At 38.3% G+C, this 6,011-nt stretch overlaps 1 long non-coding RNA gene across 1 annotated transcript; it reads right to left on the bottom strand.

Moving 5' to 3' along the window:
• Positions 1-842: 842 nt before the first annotated feature.
• On the bottom strand, positions 843-6,011 carry LOC124865248. Its single transcript, XR_007037522.1, has 3 exons — positions 5,926-6,011; positions 3,160-5,837; positions 843-2,601 (listed from the first exon to the last, which is right to left on the bottom strand). It is a non-coding gene; the product is annotated as an uncharacterized LOC124865248 (long non-coding RNA).

The raw sequence follows: 6,011 nt of genomic DNA, 5'->3' as shown, positions 1-6,011 counted from the left end.
TTCAGCATCTTTGCCATCTTTTTAATGTGTCACATAAAACTCTGTCCAATACCTTTGCTGACACCCTAGATGTGTTGCATGCACACCTTACGCCCATGGTAAACTGGCCTGAGAGGCATTGTTTAGAAGCCACAATGCCACCTCAGTTTTTGGAAACATTTGGAAAACGTGTAGCCATTATTGTTGACTGCTTTGAAATAGGCACAGAAAGACCCTCAAATTTCAAAGCACGCGCACAATCTTTCTCTCGTTACAAAAGAAGACACACTATAAAATACCTTGTTGGCATCATGCCACATGGTTCCATTTCTTTTATTTCCAAGGGTTGGGGTGGACGTGCAACAGACAAGCACATAACAGAAAACTGTGGCCTTCTATCTAAATTATTACCTGGGGAGATTGTGTTAGCTGACAGAGGCTTTGATATTAAAGATAGTGTGGGAATGATGTGTGCTGAGGTCAAAATTCCATCATCCACTAAAGTGAGATGTCAACTCGATGCTAAAGATGTTGAACAAACACGAGCTATAGTCCACCTTAGAATTCATGTGGAAAGAGTGATTGGATGCATGAGAAACACATACAAAATGTTACACAGGACTATACCAATTAGGTTGCTGCTTACATGTGAAGGTGAAGAGGTGACACTTCTTGACAAGATTGTGAACATGTGTTCCAGTGTGGTTGTAAAACCTAATGCAAATGAAACCCGCACATGTTAATGTGAAAGTGCAATGAAGGTACTGATGTTATCTAAATTACATTATATAAATGTAGGTTGTAAAAAAATGTTGCATTCATTGTTGTTGAAGTATTTGTACAGTTGAATGATAACAGTAAAGTGACTGTTTTTTCTCATTTAATAAATATTCATGTGGTAAACATTCATAAAACATTTCATTGAATCACTTCAGGTAATGTGATGAAAAAGATCAGATTTTAAGTAAATATTTGATGTAATTAGACATTTGAAAGTAAACATTTAAAGGCAACACATATTGATGTAATAGATCCCATTTAAAGTATATATTGATTTATATAACATATTTCAGGTAACAAGTAAGCATGTAACTAAATAGATCCAATCTTTGAGTAAAAAACTGAGGTAATTAAACATTTCAAAGTAAACTTTAAAAGGTAACCAATGTGATCAGATCACATTAAGTAAACATTTGATGCATAACATTTCAGGTAACAAGTAAATATGTAATGAAATATATCCTATTTCTAAGAAATAATTTTATGTAATTAAATACTTCAAAAAAAACATTTTATGTAAACGTGATGAACATCATCTGAGGTAATACCTTATACAGGGGAAATTGCTTCACAAAAATAAGAAGTGGAAATATAAGTCGAACAGCACAATTTACATGCTGTTCGATTACTTTTTACCCAGTTATGTCTCCCTCGAAGCTGGGTTACAGGCATGCTCTGAGAAATATCTACCGACAAGCTCAGGGAGACAAATATTTTTAAAGAAACTTTGTGCTTTTTGGAGGCGTGGTTCCCAGAATTTCTGATCTGGAAAGACATGGACCACAGCCATGTCTTTCTGGGTCCACACAACAAGATCACAATGGCTTGATTTTGTAACAAAGATCTCAGTTTGTGCCTGTGTGTAGTATGGATGTTGTCCTATATTTGAAAGGGCACTTTATCTCAAGGCATCCATTCCCACATCAATCACACATTGTGAGTCCATCAGGAGATGCTCCGACTTCAGGGAAGTTGGTGTTTATGATGAAACCGCATGGTTTAACTTGTAGATTTTTGTGACTGCTTGCTGTAATTTTTTGTGCATCACTGTCATGCTTCACACCCCACCTTGTTTGCACTGTAGACACTGTGTTGCCTGGGTAACACACCTGTTTAACAACTGTCAGTGCTGGGCTTTCCAAACTAGTGGCAAATACAGCATGCATTCTGGAAGCTGTAATTCTTCCAGCTCTATATTCATACCAGGCAGAACACTTGTGCTGCAGTCTTGTGTGCTTTTCAATGGTTTCTGCCTGCTCATCTGTCACTACTGCAGCATCTTTGTATTTTTCACAGCACAGCAAAATAGCTGACATGTCATTGGACTCTATGTTTTTGTTGTGCAGAGATGCAAGTGACTGAGGTAAGATCTGCTCAGTGTGGGTGAATTGTGTGTAATATTTCTCCATTCCTGATAAACCAACAGCCTTGCTGTGCTCTAGTAGCGTGTCAAGCAGAGGAGCCAAATCTTCCAGATTTGCTGGTGGGGTTTTTCTTTTTTGTGGACAGCTTCTTCTGGCTGTTGTTGGGACTTTTGTGTGGATTTTTTGGTCAAGTATCTTCTTTTGAGAAGCTGAAGTACTATAGTCAATTTTATGGCCGACTTCTGGATGAATCTTAGTCAGGTTGCCAGGTAATACCCAGAATGCTGGCTCATCCGTAACAGTTTTTCTGCCTTGTATCCTCACTGTTGCTTCCAGCTTAAAACGTAGGGCACCGATATGAGTGCAGGTCTCGGCTACCCCTGCCATGCAGGTGCAATGTGCACACTCAACTGTGCCAGTGTCGCTCAGCATGACCCACTGTTAATGGCGGCTCAGAGAGTCTCTGAGAGTGCATAACCTGTGAATACACACAATTAAAATGGTGAATGGAAAGAGAGCAAAATAAATAAAATCTATATATATATGTATGTGTAATTTTACAAATAACTGTTCAGTTAAATGATCAATTTTACTATTCCAATTAACTTTTGAGTATAAAATAATAACCATGACGTTGTGATTTCAAAGAGTGTATTGGTTACAAAGCGGAAACGGTTAAAGGCCTATTTCACCTAATTTTCTACTACTACTCTTTGATCTACTCATTTAAAAACTACAACACTTCATCACTTCAAACCTGATTTCTCTATTTGATTAGAGTGAAGTATTCTAATCAAGGTTTGAAGTGTCTACATATTGTTCTTAGACGAGCTCAAGGTAGTAAAAGTTAGGTGTAATTGCCCTTTAACCATTACAAACTCAGAGCTTCTTAAATCAGTTCAAAACGTACTTTAAAAATCATATGATCACATTTTCTCATACTCAATATACAAAAAAAAAAAAAAAAAGACTGACTGATTCTAAAAGAACATACACCAAGACTTTATGTAAAATTAAGGAGACAATAGCAACGTACCTTTGTTCGAACCACAACGTATTCACAATCCGAGGGGTTAAAAATGTCCAAATTGTGTACCCAGCCATTCGTAAATTGGACATGCGCTTCCATTGACTTGTAATTCTTAAAATTACTTGCGGTGTAAGCACTGACACCACAGACCAGGTATGCAAATATGTCTGGGAATGTCAGTGGAGGCAAATGTTGAGGGTCTCTGCTCCAATTTCTTAATTCAAAGGGGTCGACATTTCCAATTTTAGCTATTTTTTCTATGTACCGTCTTTTGGCATCTGGGAGAAGTTTGTCACGATATAGTCCACTTTGTTTTGAGCTGCTTTTCAGCATTATGCAGGATACAGCTCTAACACCGGGGAATAGTTTGTTTTCGTCTGTGGCCTTTAAAGATGGCGCAGATTGACTGCGCGAGACGTAAGTGCCCCACAACGTCACTGCGCAGTGACGTCGGTTCCAAAGCTCTATCGCAACTCAGATGTTTTGGATGTATAAGGCATTTTAATTAAGAAAGCCTATTGAATATCAGGTTATCAATACTCCTGGGTTCAATGCTTTTGGACAGCTGCCCACACATAGTGCCATATTTTTAAAGCAAACAAGAAAAAAAACTATTTAATGGTATGCTACAAGTATTTTAGATGTTCAGGATTATGTTCAAATATGTGCTCCTTGTTGGCTATAACAAGATCATAGTGAAGGTTTTCAAGCAGGTACACACTGCCCAGATTCTATTTTATTTATGTTCAAATGTATTTTTAATTTCCTTTTGTATTGTCTTGGTAGATCCTGCTTTTACCAATCTGCACTCTTTCTGGTAATTAATATAACCTATTTTTTTGTATTTTAAGTGAAAGTATTGAGCTTACAGTTAGCCAAGTTCTGCAATATTGCCCTTTAATCAGTGATGTTGGAGTTTGTTACGCAAACAAGTCCTGACCACATTACGGGAAACTGATAAGATTTTTCTCTCCTGCAACAAAACATCTGTGAAATAATAACGCCCTGCATGATAAAAAAGTGCCCTTGCATACAGTGTATTTTAGTAAAGCATGACTGTTACTGTAACAACATATTAAAACATTCAACAACATTGTAGGTCAGAAGTGAAGGACATTGATAAAAATGTAGAGGCATTTCTTTTTGCAGAACAAAAGCAAAGCACTTTCTGGAATAGTGTGCAAAGGTCTGTGTACAGTGAGACAGCATCCAGTCATAGGAGGCAGAGAAGTCTGTTTGACCCTTGTTACAACACCCAGTGTAGTCTGCAACAGAGTTGGAACTTTTGTTTGGTCAACGGTCATAAGTCATTAGGCAGAAACATCAACTCGAACAGTGACTGAACACTTACTTTTTGCCCTTTAAATAAATGAAATCTACAACTGAAGCATTTTATGAGGGTGATCAGCCATTTCCAGGGCATGGTGAGTGGCTTTCAAACACTGCAAACAGTGTAAGTACAGGAAATTCGTTTCTGAGGCTCTTGTAAGCCAATATTAAAGTATGTATGACTGGTAATGTTTAGAATACGAGCTGTTAAAATGAACCTGTTACCAAGATTTCTCTTTTTGTTCCAAGGTCTCCCGGGCATAATTACAAAAAAAAAAAAAAAGAAAACTATTTACAGAGTGGGATAGAATGATTTCTAGATTTAGATGGTTAGGAACAGAATTAGATTAAAACAGAACTATCCAAAGAAAAAGGGGCTATAGCAGACCTGCACCTTTCATTCTGTACAAATCGAACCCCTGATAATTCTTTTTAATACAAACTACCATGCTTGGTGGAAAGACATTGAATTACACTAGACCCCCTTTACAAGCAGTTCTTGGGAATAAAGATTTAAAACGGATCCAGCACAAGGTTGAAAATCCCTGGATAAAAAAATCACAATTAAAAATCTGGACAGAAGCCAAACAAGAACACAAACTACATGAAAGCTTGAGGGTTATGAGGTGGTGCGCCTATGACCCTGTTTTTGAGTCAAACCAAACAAATGCAAGATTAAATGGATGTCCAAAGGTATAACAACATTTCTCATTAATGGATAAAGGTGAAAAAAAATTTCCAAACAGTCATTATCTCACTCAGACCTCTGGATGAGCGAGAACCAATGCTTAGTGAAATGTTAATGGCATATCAAGCAAAATCTAAAAAGTGTCATCTTTTTGTTTATTGACTTGACCCACATGCAGAGAACACTCAGGAGACAGATAAAAAGTTAAAGAGTTTAATACTGATGAATTGATATGATAACTGAAACTGGATTGCATCCACGGTGTGGAGAGAAGGATTGGTAAGTGATGGGAAATAGTTATCAGATTTACTTTATGAGCTCCTTCAGACTTACTGGTTGGATGGATGGAGCTTTGTATGAGAGGGAGACAAAGCGGGGTCGGATGGATGAATTCTGTGCCTGCTTGAAGTTGTATTCCACTAGATCCTTCACACAACACACACATTGGTGAGGTTTTTCTGGGGTTTGTTTTCTTACTGAATGACGAGTATAGCTGCCGGGCTCGGAGGTAAGGGTGGACAGGGTTCGCTTGGGTCTTGAGCCAGAAATGAGGAGGTTTTAGCAGTCGCCAGCTGGAAACGGACTCCAGGAACTTCACTTGGAACTTGAGACGAGGAAATCAGCACAACGAGGAATCAACAGAGCCGTAGCCGGACTGGAGTCAAGCCTGGAGAAAAACGTAGAGACAAGGCGGGTTACTAGGAATCACAAAGGACCTTCAGAAAGCTAAGGTAGGTTTGGCCAGCATTTGTTACCACAATAGGCAAACACTCAGGCGTAGGAGTGTTGGCGAACTGCTCTCTTATCCTCCTCCTCTCTGATGAGAAATTGCGAGCATGTT

Source organism: Girardinichthys multiradiatus, unplaced genomic scaffold (assembly GCF_021462225.1).
Source record: "Girardinichthys multiradiatus isolate DD_20200921_A unplaced genomic scaffold, DD_fGirMul_XY1 scaffold_56, whole genome shotgun sequence".
Lineage (NCBI taxonomy): Eukaryota > Metazoa > Chordata > Actinopteri > Cyprinodontiformes > Goodeidae > Girardinichthys > Girardinichthys multiradiatus.
The sequence above is the reverse complement of the archived record's forward strand: the minus strand, read 5'-3'. Positions and strand labels throughout refer to the sequence as shown.